Source organism: Mus musculus, chromosome 3, assembly GCF_000001635.26.
Source record: "Mus musculus strain C57BL/6J chromosome 3, GRCm38.p6 C57BL/6J".
Lineage (NCBI taxonomy): Eukaryota > Metazoa > Chordata > Mammalia > Rodentia > Muridae > Mus > Mus musculus.
In genome coordinates, this window is record NC_000069.6 from 51730153 (window position 1) to 51745202 (window position 15050).

Sequence of the window (15050 nt, forward strand, 5' to 3'; positions counted from 1 at the left end):
ACCAATTACCCTGAATTTGGCTTGACTAGGTGTGAACGTACAAATTGTGGGGGCATTTAAAGAAATGCCACACAGACTAAAGGTCAAGGAAATAATTAAATTTCCAGCATTCTAAAATGTTTTAGGGTAGCCCACTTCAATACAAATCTGCTTGTTTGCTTTTTACAAATGTAGCAAGTGGCAAAGGTTGTTGTTTTTCTACTTCGAAGTCCTTTGACAGTTACAATATTTAAGTTTTTCATTGCCCCCCCCCCAAAGCCCATATGTTGAAAGGTAGCTTATGTTGGTATTGGGAGGTGTAGAAGGGCCAAGTGGAAGGAAGGTAGGTTGTTGGAGACATGTCTCAGAGGGGTTGAGATCTCGATCTCTCTCTCTCTCTCTCCCCCCCCCTCTCCTCTCTTCTTTAGCTTCCTGGGTCAATTACTCTACCCAGATATGTTTGCTCCCCAATCCCAAAGCAACAGTTCAACACCTCCAGAACTGTGAGCCCAAATAAGGCTTTTCACTAAAAAGCTGTTTTTATCTCAGGGATTTGCAATAACTATAGGATGCTGGCTATCACAGAAGTCTACAAGCTTTCCAATCAACGAAGAACCAAATGTTTGCTGAGTCCCTGCTGTGTGCTGAACATGGGACAAGGTGTTGTTTAGTTCTCTGTGGTTCACCCTCTCCCCAGCTCCTCCCACAGAGCCCAAGCACTGCCTGTTGTGCAAGGCACCAGGAGACAACATCCTTCGTGGTTTTCAAAGCTCTAGATGCCAAGATCATGTTATCGATGGGAACCTCCAACAGTGTGTGGCTCTTCCAAGAAATAAGCAGCCATCAAGGATTACAAAGTAAATCTGTGTGGCAGCTAGCCCCTCCCGCCCCCGCCCCCGCTGTTTCTTCAAGGGTATAACAAGTTCGGTACCTGCCCAGAACTTCTTTTTCTCCAGATAGTTTTAAGGGCACCATCTCCTTTAGCTTGATTTTTAAAGAAAACCCCTTGACTCTATTTGACATAGAAGTAGATGAAGTCTGGTGAGGTAAAGTTTCTAGCTGCCTGGGTACTGAACAGATGAGCAGCAGAAAGAGGGAAAGAACCTGGTGCTGACTAGCAGACGGCTCTGACTGTCAGCCCTCTCAGCGTGTGTGTAATATTAACAGCAGTAGGCATGAAGCGTGAGCTGAAGCGTGCTGGCGATTCCTCCTATTGTCATGAAGATTGGGAATCCATGAGAAATGGGGGATCACGATGTGTGTTCCCCCTAACCTACAAAAAATTATCAGTGACCACCATTATTGTCCATTATTACATCGAATTGTTCAGTCCATTCACATCTTCTTTGCCGCTATGGGAAATACACCAGATAAAGTCGTCACACCACAATAACTTTCCAGTCAGCACTGGTGATTGATTTTAACTAAGAAAAAAAAAAATCTTCCAAAGTAGGTCAACGCTTAAACCTTTGTGTGTGTGTGTGTGTGTGTGTGTGTGTGTGTGTGTGTGTGTAGCACTAAGGGACCTGTTAGGAAAGCAAAGTTACCCATGTCAGTATTCGCCACAAACGGTTGCTACTCTGCACCAGACCACCGAGCTTCCCCTCCATGACACCACGACATGTCCTTATATCATTTGGAAAGCTGTTCATAGCTCTGTTCTTACCACTTGTGAGTTCTCGAAGCCTCACCAGCTTATGAAAACAGCTGTGTGAGTGACTGACCTTTTATTCTTTTCTCTGAATTTCCTCCTCGCAGGCGTGGTCCCCTGCTTTCCTTCTACCACAGCAGACTTCAGTGATCATGTCCATAGCACCCACATTTGGTGGGGGAAAGACTCCAATAAACTCCCCAAGTCTTTACATATCAAGACGGCAGAATCTAAACTTTTAAATCTACTCCATTCAAGAAATGTATTTCTTTCAGAGACTGGCCTCAGCTGCCCAACTTAGCTTTGGATTTGCATGAAAATCAATGCAAATGTGTGTGTGTGTGTGTGTGTGTGTGTGTGTGCGCGCGCGCGCGCGCGCGCACACATTCTCTAGAGCTCAGTTCTCTATAAAGGTTGGGAACTATTACCCTTCATACCTCAGCTCCTACTAGAATCTTCCTCTGTTCTGATTAGTTATTTATTGAGAAGGAATAGCCAGGGTGATATACACTAGTCCAAATGAGGATATGTCAAATTCCCAAAAGAAGATGATTTTTCTTTGTGGTCCTTCAGAGGACGCCTGTTATTTGTAGAACGTGGAGCCGCAGCAGCTGCTACTGGATCCAGGTCTTTGGGGAATGGTCTCTAATGATCCTCACGTCCATCTTCCGAGTGGAATATTATTATCCCATTAGTACAACCTAATTTGGACTCTTTTCCCTAGATGCTCTGCCTCGTATTTTTCCACACTGAGTTTCAGCTGCTGCCTGTCTTCCCCTCAGCTGCCATCCTGTCAGATCTTCTTTAGGAATTTACATAATGTGGACTTGGCTTTATCTTGTGACATTGCCCTCTGCAAACTTGCCAGGGCTCCTGTTCCTCCCTAAACAATGTTTAAATAAGGAACTGCGCAGACAGCAGAGACAGCCACCCCATCCCCCAAACCCTGCCCAAACATCTGTGTTCCTGTGCCCACAGTAAGGCTTTGACTGGGTAGAGCATACCTGGCAGAGAACATGGTGCCCAAACCCTCCTAAATTTGGGTGGGGCCAAATTACCAGTACTTGACAGAGATGTAAACAGAAGTTAAGGGTTGGTGAAAAATGGTGTGTGTGTATGTATGTGCACACGCATGTGTGTAAATGTATGTGGCACATGTGTGTAACTAAATGTTACATGTGTGTGTATGTGAATGTGTCCTCCCTCATTTGATACCAGGATAAAAAAAACCCGGTTGAACCCAGCGGAGGCAGAAGTGAGGAGGAAGCCAGGCTGAATTCCTGTGACACTACATGAGGTAGAGCTGCCTTGCTCACAGGGACACCACATCAACTGTTAGTGGGTGAGAAGTAAACACAAGGCAATCCACAGGACTGTAGGGCAGCAGCCAGCATGCACACTGGCCACCGTGGCACCCCATGGGACTGACTGCAGGGCACCACATGAGACTTTTTGCTTCACAGAAAGTGCCCATTCCCTCCCTCCATCCTTGGTTCAACTATGTCCACACTTAAATCTGAAGCACCTTAATTTCATGAGGGATTTTTGTCAAAGATATTTTTGATATCTTACGCCATAGCTTAAGCTGTTTATGTAAAACAGCAGCATCCAGTAAAAGATCACGTACCTGATTTACATAAACAAGCTGTTTCATGATCCCCGAGTGTTAGTATTTATTACATAGCTTAGGCTCATTGAGTCTTAGCGGTAAACAGCACAGGTCTTGCTAACCAACAATACACCCATGTTTTGACTGAGAGTTGCAAATGCCTCTGCAGGAACCAACAACACTATAGACAATGATATACTGTAAGTTCCTGGAGCCATGGTAGTGGTGCTTTGCTGTGCTGTGTGGTATTGGCTGATGCATGGGCTCTGGGTAGACAGATACCAGGTTCTGAGAGCTATTGTTACTCTCTGAGACCTGCAAGAATGTTTGACATGTCCTCTCCAATAACCCGCCTCTCCTCTTCTCTTATCTTCCTGATACAAGATAAGGGTTAAAATTGATTGCCCTGACCAACACTGTCACAGAGTACACCTCCCTCTATCAGAAGAGAACATGGCGGGATGTCCCCTGGCTGACCATGTCCACTGGCTGAAACTCCACTGTAGCTGCGGTGATAAGAGTCTGCTGTTTAGGAAGTGGTGGACAACCACTCCTTTAAGGCTAATTTCCTGGGGAATTCACTAAAGGAATTAGTGGCTCAGCAAAGGCAGACAGCTTGTTACAAGACTTGGAGAATGTTCTAGATGCATGAAGAGCTCTAGGGGCTTCAAAGATTCCATAAGGAGCTGGAAGCAGGTAGGCGGAGCTTCCTACTCCTGGGGGAGGGTTGGTGCCCTTCTTCCATGGAAGGTGATGTTCCCCTCATATCAGGAGAGGTTCCGGGATGATGGGTCCAGATTGGTAGTGATGATGTAAATTAAAGCACGCCCTTCTGAGGATGGATCTTAGGCTCATGAAAGAGAAAATCTGAGTCTGTAATTGTGGTCTCTTTAGGTTTTGTTCTGAGCTCCGCAGGAGAGATACATTTCCACGGTAGCGACACTCTAGTTCACTGTAACAGTTCTTTCTTAGGGAGACTACCTTGAATGCAGCATCACACAGGGGACGAAAAGACGAATGGCGTCATCACCGGAAACGGACAGGTACGAGGCACGCTTATCAGCCAACAACAAAACTCAGCCATTTCAAAGACTTTCCACATAAAGACTCCTTTTCAGCCTTGGGAATTCGGAGACATTCTCAAAGACCCTTCCACTACCTTTGCCTCTGAGTGAAGTAAATAATGGTATGGGGGACGGGTGTCTTTGGAAACGTCTGGCTAAGACAGTTCAGTCAAGGCTCTTAGGAGTCCAGCCCACAGATACCAAAGACACGTCCACGTTAGTTCTTGGTCTACCACTCTCCTGTTTTTGTTGACAGGAGTAAGCACCTCCCAGGCTCCTCTGGGGGCAGCTGGCCTCTTTTTAGAAGTGCGTAGTCTCCCTCAGTCCACAGGTGAGCACGGCAGATCTTCTGGATTTCCCAGTCTCTGGTGAAGTCCAGTAAACATCAAAGACAGTTTTCCTTGACAGGATATGGCTGGTGAGTACACCGTGACAGAAAATAGGCTCAGAAGAAAGAAACAGTGGACTTGGGCATGGGGGACTACTGAGGGTGGGGAGGGAAGGCCTTAGAAACTGTGAGAGAGAGAACAGTCAGATGTGGCAGTAGGAAATACCCCAAGGCCGAGCTGGAACGGGCCGACAGACATGTAAGGATGCCTACTACCAACGGCCTCTGCATCAGCAACTTCTCTCATTCATGAGATGGAATACCCAGTAAAAAGATATAAATTAAAAGGGAGAAAGAAAGGTTTGTTTGGGCTCACAGTTTAATGGGTACGTGAGGCTATGGTCATGAGGAAGGTAAGGCAGAGAAGCAGGAAGAAGAGGCAGCTCACACTGTGTCCGAAGTCAGGGAGCAGAGAGCAGAAAGGATGGAGACCCGAGTGATAAGACTGCAAGGCCTTCTTCTGGCGGCACACTTCCTTCAGGAAGGCTCTGATTCCTAGAGGTTCCATAACTTTCCCAAACACCACCGCCATCCAGGGCCCAAGTCTTCAGCAATTACAGGAGCCGCTTCCCACTTAAACTGAATCACTCTCCCTGAAGGTCCACACGACCTCCTCCTCTCCAGCACACTAAAGCCTTTTCAACATTCTCCACTGGGATCCTTCACCAAAACTTGCAGCCATAATTTACAACAGCATGCTGCATGCCCACTGATACAGGAGTCAGAGTCCTTCTCCTTTGGAAAGACTACTTGGGGGAGATGGTGGGTCAGCCCTACACAGACTGACCACAGAGTAGTCTGGGTCCAAGAGTCAACGCTCCTTCTCAGGGCTCAACGGGATTGAGCCTTGTGCTATGGACTGATGGCCTCGAACTTAAAGAGCTTTTACCTAATACCTGCTGCTCTTTGTACTGTTTAATAAGGGTCCCACATAGCCCTGGCTATCCCCGAACTCACTCTGTATTGGGATGGCGGTGAATTTCTGATCTTCCTGCAAGTGCAGGCACCACACACTTGGCTCTCTAAAGGGACCCTCACGTTGTTTTTAAAAATTCGTTTAGTTTTTGAATGTCATTTGCTTTGTTCGCATGCTGCGACCAGAGGACAGTTAGTAGGGTTCAGCTCTTTTCTTCCATCACGTGGGTCCTGGGGACTGAAGTTGGGTCAGATGAAGCACAGAGATGTCTAGCATCAGTTGCTGGTGCTCTGCCTCCAGCGGACTTCAGGAGCTTGCTTGCTTGACAAGGGGAGAGTGATCTGCAACCAGCTCAGCGGGTCCTTCCTACACACACTGACTGAGCCTTGGGCATGACTGGGCCTTTTTGTCGTTGTTCAACTGAGGTTTCTGAGACAGGGTTTGTATTCTGTGGCCCTAGTCAGCCTTGAACCTTTGACATTTCTGCTTCAACCCCTCAAGCGTTGGGATCATAGACAGGAGCGACCACACTTGCTCATTTCTATACCTGGAAAGAGTCAGTCTCTCTCTCTCTCTCTCTCTCTCTCTCTCTCTCTCTCTCTCTCCCCCCCACCCTGCCCCAAGAAACGATAAGCAGGTGTCACACATTCCTCTGGAGCAGCTCTTGATCACAGGCTTTACGTTCTAGCACTATTTATTCTCCTCCTGCATCTCCTCTCCATTTATCACAGCGAGATCTCAAAAGGACCAACTCTCCCAAAGTGGAAGGCCTTAGTGCGTTTTCCATCACGGAGGCTGGAAAAGCAGTTATCAGAAATACTGCAAAGAGAACTCAAATGCCAGTGGAGGGTCCCACCTCTGAAGTGATGTATTCCATTACTTCTACCACAGGGACCAGTGATAACACTGTAACAAAGTCAGCTTCACTACGTCAAGAACTACGGATTTTAAAAACCTCCATATGCACTCAGAAACTTTATTGGTATTTTTTTTGAAAGCAAGAAAGCTAGCCTATAAAACAGAAAAACCACAAGGTGAAGACAGAGCAATCAGGGGATGTGGGGCTTCTGAAGCTTATATTCCATCCTTGAGACCGATTAGCTAACCACAAACACAAGTAGATGAAAGAGAGTCAGGTATGATGGCACAAGCCTGTAATGTTAGCAGTCTGGAGAAGGTGGAGGCAGGAGGATGATGTGTTTGAGACTAGTCTGAAACACACAGTGAGACTTCATCTCAATGACAACCACCTCCAAACAAAGCAGACAAAAGACAAGACTCTCTCACTCACACCCTGGTCTTTATCACCCCCAGTATCCTGACTGATACTAAGGGTATGGAAACAACCACCAAGCCTTTTCACTGAGCAGTGTCATCCAATGGATGGCTCAAGGATCTTGACCTTCTCCTACTGTTTCAAGCTCTTCAATAGCAAAATGAAGACATCCAAACTGTGCAAGGGGGCACAGCTCCCAGAAGGGGAAATGCCAGCGGCTGCACACGTTTCCTATCACTCCAGCGTTTCCTCTCGGCTGGATAAGAATGTCACCAGTGGAACAGCTTTGCCACCACCGAAAGGAGTCCTGACACATAGTGGCGAGGCACAGAACCAGACTCTGTCTGTGCTCATAGGAAGGAACAGAGACGGACCTTGGTCAAACGAAATGCAGAGGAGGTCCTGTAACCCTCATAAACTTGGTGGGCATTTCAGACTCACAGAGGGCTAAGTTTGTGATCTAAGTACATAGATGGAGATGATCATGTGGTCACTGCCACGCGCGAGACAGACAGACAGACAGACAGACAGACAGACAGACAGACACACGGACACACACACGGACACACAGATACACAGACACATTGTGTGGTTTGTGCACAAGCATCCTGACAGCTTTGGACCTCGGAGTTGAACTCACCACTGAGATTGCTGAGGAGAGAAATACTCAATACAATAAGAAACCTCACACAACAGGACCTGGTCGTCCTTTGTCCAGTGACCTTCACTTTCGTGAAAAATTGTTCATGGCCTTAGAGAAGTGCCAGAATCGTAAAGCCACGGCTCTTCAGAGCTGAGCTTTGCTTCACAACCAGCAATAGCTGGAGCGCTCCCTGTCTGCCCAAGTCCTCCAGGGCAGCAGCACTCGGGCAAGCATTTATTTAACTGAACTGTGCTTTACTACGATCTCTGGCTAGTCTACAGGCGTGAGGGCAGAGGCCATTCTGTTCTGTTCACTGATTTTTCTCTAGTGTTGGTACAAGAGGGCGTTAATCTCTGGAGGCTGGAGGACTCTCTGACTCCCCTGTCCCACAGACCCTGCTACCCTCAAGCAAAACCAAAGGCCCCTAAGAAAGCACTGAGTCTCTCATCTCCCACAGCAGCCCAGTGACAGGTACTGATCAAGTCTTGAGGTTGCCATTGTCATCAACTGCATCATGTTCCCAATCTCAGAGTGAGTTCTCAGAGGCCAGAGGACAGGAGACACCAGACAAATGAAGGGCTAGGGCAGGAGAATCCTAGGCTGAGGGAGCAGCCGGCCCAAAGATGGAACACAGCAGACTCACTTCTGAACTTTGTGGTCCACAGCATGACTAAAGATGAGATAGAGGACTCAGCAGGTAACAGGTGCCCAAGGACAATAGGCTTTGAGTGGGTTAAGTGGGCATTGTAAGCTAAGGGTGAAGGGACTCATATTTCCTCTGGAAGGCAGCTGACCTGTGAATGGGTTGAAGGACAACTGAATATTCTCAGGACTATGTCCAAGCATGTGATAATAATAGCCCGAGCGCGGAACGAATGAATGAATGAATGAATGAACGAATGAATGCCTAGAGAACAATAGAAATAATTAGGGTTCAATCCTGAAGCCCACTCGTAAGAATGACTACACTTAGAGGGTTGCATATTTTACTTTTAGAGAGTGGGAAGAATAATTTTGTGAACTATGAAAAGAATTTAAATCCTGTGTTGCTCCATTAATGATCAAGACAAGACATGTCTTAATAAGAGAATTAGCAGCACAAAAAAAAAGAAAAGAAAACAAAAGAAAAAAGGAAAAGAAAAAAAAAAGATAAAAGGGAAAAAAAGAAAAAAAATCCTGGGAGGAGAAACTGTTGGGGGAGGATCATGTTTGGGAACTAATTGAAGATTTGCGATAGTAATTTTTAAATCATAGACATGAATTAAGTCTGGACCGTGATGGCTGCATTCACTACACACAGCGGTTGGAGGATGATACAAATGGTTATATGATATTATATATTGAACCTCCACATTACAAGATTGTTGGAAATTAAGCTGTTTGTAACTTCCTTTGGAGGCAAGAGAAATATGTGTGCAAATGTTAATCAGGCCCCCGACCTGTCTTTTGGTGCAGTTTGATAGCCATATCTGGGATGGGAGCCAAACTCTCCTTTAGGGGAGAGCTAGCAGTCCCTAGAGCCTCGGTGATGAATTGCAGAGTCTGGGAACAGGAGAGGAAGTGGCCAGGACTAGAACAAAGGGCTGGAGCTGTGGTGGGTGCCTGGCTCCTCGTGGCTGCAGGCGGTATGTTCTGTGACTCTGGCTTTTATACAGCTCCTTTCTCAGCCCTCAGAATTCTTAATCCTATTTTCATTGCCCTAGGTAAACCGGAAAATATTTCCTTCTTGAATGCGGTTACTCACACAATAAACAGGTAATAAACATTTTACTGCCCTGAGCAGCCTCCTGCCGGGCAGGCAGGCTGGGGAGAAAAGGCTGCAGTGGGTGACCCCCTACAGGACAAACTGCAGGCGACAAAGGAGGCTAGTAACCCTTTAATAGTGCTCACCTCAGTGGTTCCGGGAGAGTGACCCTGAGCTGCTGGCACGAATTAGCCAGCCCCAGCGCTAGGGAGTCCTCCCTGCTTGAGGCTAGTAAGGGAAGATTTGATTTCACCAAAAGGCAATTTAGTTGCCATTTCAAAGCTCTGGCTGGCTAAACTAAGGATGTGGATGAAGCAGGGTTTACAATCTCTCATCTTAAACCTTGAGCAGGGAGCTCTGAAGGCTGGAAGGCCGGAGAAGTAGTTCTGGAAACAGGGATTCTCTCTCTAGTTTGCATCTTGCTTTCCAACACATCTTTATTTCCTTGTTCTTCTTGATATCTTCTCTGTATATCTGATTAGATAATTCTTATCATCCTTTGTCTTGTGCAAAACACAGTGGACATCTTATCTTCCCTCTCTCCCTCCCCTTCTCCCTCCCCTTCTCCCTCCCTCTCTCCCTCCCCTTCTCCCTCCCTCCCTCCCTCCCTCCCTCTTTCCCTCCCTCCCTCCCTCCCTCCATCTTGCTTTTCTGAACATCAAACCCAGGGCTTTGTGCATGCATCCTAATCCAACATCATGTAGATGTGTGTGTGTGTGTGTGTGTGTGTGTGTGTGTGTGTGTGTGTATGTGTGTGTGTATACACATCACACACATACACACACACATATATATACACATACACATACTCTTAAAAACATTTCATTTTTCATGTATTTATTATTTAGGGGCACTGTGGAGGTTAGCCAGTTCTCTCCTTCCACCTTGAAGATTTCTGAGGAGGAAACTCGATCACCAAGCTCGGTGGCAAAGTGATTTCACCAGTGGAGCCATCCTGTTCTCCAACATTTTTTCAATCACACCCAGGGTTCCCTCAAAAGCCTGCTACCAGGCTGGGAGAGATGGCTCAGTGGATAAGATTCTTACCAGGCAAGCCTGAAGATCACAGCTCAGATCCCCAGACCCACAAAAGGCAGACAGATGTGTTAGAAGGCACCTGAAACCTTGATTCACTTGCGGTGAGATGGAAGGCAGAGACAGGACAACACCTCCAGCTAGCCGGACTTCTACAGTGGTGATCAATAAGAGACTCTGCTCAAAGCAAGCTGGGAGCAAGGACAACCAAGACTGTCCTCTAGTCTGTACATCTGCTCTGCTCTGTCTGTCTGTCTCACTCATTCTCTCTCCATCTCTCTCTGTCTCTCTGTCTCTCTCTCATTCTCTCCCTCCTCTCTCTCTCTCATGCATGAGCACACACGGACACGGACACGGAGACACACACACACACGCACACGCACACGCGCACACACATATACTTTCTTCCCTAAAAGCCTGTTATCTTCAGCTCAGTTAAAGCTTTTTGAGATTTTCAGCTGCCTGGGAAATATTTCAGTTCTCTTTCACTGAAAGTATAACTCACAACAGTGAGGAGACACTGTGCCTTCCTTCCACTGTAGGAAAGAAGGCATAGCCAAACAGAATCGGATAAAGTCTGCCCCCCCCCCACCATTCAACTTATTACGGAAAATTAAAATCTTACTTACATAAACATTCCCCACCAAACAGCACACCAAATCTGAATGTATTAGCCCAGGGCAAACGATAAATGCATAGATAATTTTCCAATTCATATAGGATGAAATAATGATTATTTTTTATAAATCAACAGTTCTATGAGGCCAGCTGCAGTTAATTTATGGTATCTGGTTCTAATCTTATTTGAGAATATTAATTTTTATTGTACTTTGTTGCAGAATGGTTAGGACTGGCAAGCAGGTAACTGTGATACTGCCCAGTATAAAGGAGTATTTTTGCTTGAGACCTGATGGGGTGGGGGGGAGAGGCACTCATTCTCGATGTAGCTTCTGTCTGGACACAAGGACACAGACGCCTGCACATCCCTTCTGCTTTGGCATTTCCTTTGGACTTTTCCTGGAAGGGCTAAGGGAATGACTGACAGTGAGGAGTCACCTAGCAAGCACACTCAGGAGCTCAGCAGAGAATGACAAAGCCGCCGACTGCAGCAGGGCTCCTGGGCTGTTTTTGGACATTTTGGCAGAGAATTTCAGGTACATAGGGGATTTTTCCTCCACTCCTCTTTGGGTGCCTCCTACAGAGAAAGGATGCAGGTGACACTCAGAGCAGACACTTGAAAACTGAAAGACTGTGACACCCCCACCCCACCCCCACGCAAATGGAACAGAATGGCCCTGGATGGGTACACACAGCAGCAAGGGGAAAGAGAACACAGGGTAGGGATCAGACAGGCGGGGTCTGTGTGAAAAGGGACAGCCTGAAAAGAGCAAAAGGCAGGGTGTAACCAGTGCTAGAGTTTTATTAGGCATCTGTCCTGATTAGCTTTAACTGTCACCTTGACGAAGCCTAGAGTCATCTGGAGGACAGCCACTGCGCAGGAATTCCTAGAGCAGAGTGTATGTGTGCAGCTGTCTTGATTGTTCACTGACACAGAAAGGCTAGCGCCCACTGCGGGCAGCTCCGGCTCCATGTAAGAAGGCGTATAGACCATGCTGCTAGCGGGCAGCGTCCTCTGGCTCCTGCAGTAAGCACTTCTGGGTTGGGAAGTGAGTTCCTCGGTGGATGTGGTGCTGTGTGGAACAGCAAGCAGGCCTGCCCGCTAGCTCTTGATGGAGTACTTCCCTCAAGGATGGCTGTGATCTGGAGTTGTAGGCGGGCATAAACCCTTTCCTTTCCTAAGGGGCTTTGTGCAGCATATTCAGGTCAGATGGCTTATTTTGGAAGGTAAAGATTAAGGATGATGGGGAAAGGTTTGGATGCAGGAAGGTTTTAGAGGGGTACCCCTCAACTGGTGTACTGGGCAGGTGGCACTAACAAGAACAACAGTGAGAGCCTTCAGTCAGATGGATGGAAGACTCTGGAATGGCAGGACTATACAAACGACAGGCAGACTGATAGGGATCCTGGCTTAGTATGTCAACATGAAACTTTTGGTTCTTGCTTGATCACTCCTGAGAGACCACTGTAGGTCTATCCACCTTGGCAGTGAGCATCTTATCCTCCACCGTGGTTTCAGATAGAAGCTGGGGTGGGCCCAAGGCTCAAGGAACGGTGCGGAAGATAAGGCAGAAAGATGGCCAGAGCCAGAGGATCAGGGAGCTTGCTGTGAGATTTGTCTCCCAGTGATGTCAGAAGCATCTGCTGAACAAGCATGACACCGATGGACATGCCCAAACAGGATGGAGAAAAGCCCACGAGGCCTCACTCCTACCCACAGAACTACACAGGCAAACGAGGGAAGCTGGGCGTGGGAGAGGTGGCCTTCTCAAAGGAAGAGCAGACCAGCCACAGTGGCAAATGGTCAGCGCTGAAAATATACACACAGGCAGCGTTATACAGACCAAACGTGTTATATTTAGAGAATATATATATATCCATATATGCATGCATTAGCGATTAGTGAAAAAGGGGACATGGATTTGAAGCAGAGAGGGGAGGCTTATGGGTGGGTCTAGAGGGAGGAAAGGGAAGGGAGAAATACTGTAATTAAATTATAACCCCAACCTCATTACCCCAAAAAGGAAGAAACTTGAGTCTTGGCCAACAGCTTAGTCTTCCAAAGCTCCAGTTTTGTAGAGATCTGACACATTAGAGGCTCAACTCAATTTCACATTGCTATACATGACAGGCAGGTTCCTTGGCCTCACGAAACCTTCTTTTCCTCACATTAGAGAGGAAAAGATGAAATAGCACAGACTGTGTATCATGCTGTAGACATAGCTATGTAACGCGCACAGGACACCTGGCTACCCGCCTGTGGTGATCTCCATGGGGAATGCTCTCCGTTAGCTTATGCATGTGAATCCTTGGTCCCCGCTGGCCGCACCATTGGGATTTTGCTGCAGGAAGCATGTCACGGGAGTGGCCGCCAGACTGCTCCAGTTTGTTCACCCCGCTTTCTGCTTGCCATACGATGTGTTTGCATATGCGATCTCGGCTTCCTCATCCGGTTGCCATGCACGCTGCTGGCTGCCATGCTCCCCGCCATGCTAGACCCTCATCCCTCTGCCAGAAGTTGCTTTTGGCTGTGGTGTTTTGTCACAGCAACAACAATGTGACTAATACACAGCTGCAGGACAAACAAACAAAACAAAACAAAAAAGGCCTCCAAGTGTATTACCTACCCATCAGGATAAACTGCGGCTCCCATTGTCCTTCTTCATAAAGGACCCAAGAGGCTAGGCTGCGTCTCACTCTTCCTGAAGCTGGGACACCTTTCCTTGTCTTACACCCTGCCCTCCCCGGGACATTTAAAAGGCCCTTGTAGTTCTAGTTTCTTAGAAAGGCTGTGAGCAGTCCTGATTTTGGCGGTAGAGAGCCTACTTTGAATCAAGATAGGAATAGACATTCTGCATGCAACAGTTTACCAAGGCCCCAGTCAGTCAGCCAAGACCTTTCCAGCATGGCCAGAGTCTTCTGAGTCATTCTGGACCCTAATTTCTGTACAGAGCTCAAGGGCAGTCTTTGAGGGTTCTATAAACATTGATGCTTTCCTGACATATAGACTTCTTAGAATGGTCTTACTAGAGCTGCCAACGAAATCGAAAACAATGTTTGTACATTCAGAAATTTCATTAAAAAATTAATTTGTGATCTTTGCTCTTAAAACCCTAGTTAGTGGTCACAATGTTAGCTGTTGTTTTTAAATCTCTCTTTTACATTTAAGATTGTTTCTAAAAAAAAGCAATAAACTTATTTTAAATCTAGGAATACAAGGTAATATTTATTGCCTGTTGAAAGAAATAAATTGTGGACTCTGTCCATGCCATGGGATTTGCTGGCATTACATGTGACTGTTGGTGATGATGACAGCCTGGAACATGGAAGAGGTTCTTTATAAATCAATAACCAGAGTGGGGGGAGGAGGGGGCTGGCACTTTGGTGATTTCATTTCTAGCCACAGCTGGCCAGATTGCTTATTGGAAAATAAAAGTCATGGTAAATTGAGCTTGACGGTAACCAGGCTTGACTGTGTAGACCCAGTTCTCCACTTGCAGCAGTTAGAGTGTGTGGAGGCGGGGAGGTGACAGGAAAAGGAAGCCTGTCTGTCACAGATCCATCTTCCTTATCTTGGAGGGCACAAGTCATCTGCTGTTTGTGTGAGTGCTGCTTTCTGCCAGCTCCTGGGCTCTGTACATTCTTAGCGTCTCTGCATCGCCTCAAGTGCAGCCATTTTGCCTATCCTGTTTCTCAAGAGGGAACAAAAATCCGAGCCCCGCTGTCCACTAAGTTAATCATTTAATCTTAAAAACCCAAGGGCTGGAGAGAAGTCTCAGTGGCTAAAAACATATAATGCTTGGTTGGGGGACCTGCAGTTGGTTCGCAGCACCCATGCCTAGTGACCCCCAAATGTCCTACAGCTCTGGCTCCAGGGGAGCTAGCTAACACTTCTGGCCTCCCCAGACACCTATGGGATGCCCATACCCACCCCCATGTATACATATAATTGAAATTTTCTCTTTGGTCTTAAAAAAAAAAAAAGCTGCTACTGCAGCCACTTTCCAAGTGTTCTTAGCTATATGCGGCTAATGACTTCTGTGTTGGGCTATATGACAACACATCAGTCCTCACTTCCCAGAATGTTCTAACAGACAACTGCAATTCAGAAAACCAAACTGGTACCA

General features: G+C 46.8%; 1 protein-coding gene across 2 annotated transcripts in view, besides 1 other annotated feature; it reads right to left on the reverse strand.

The window, feature by feature from the left end:
- The window catches only part of Maml3 (mastermind like transcriptional coactivator 3), a 418000-nt gene that overhangs the window by 42833 nt on the left and 360117 nt on the right, over positions 1 to 15050 (reverse strand). The window lies entirely within an intron of this gene.
- Positions 8700 to 9704: an enhancer, noted in NCBI's record as "VISTA enhancer mm1010". NCBI's record gives its function as "enhancer in: neural tube[7/9] | dorsal root ganglion[7/9] | limb[9/9]" and the evidence as "EXISTENCE:transgenic organism evidence [ECO:0001131][PMID:17130149]".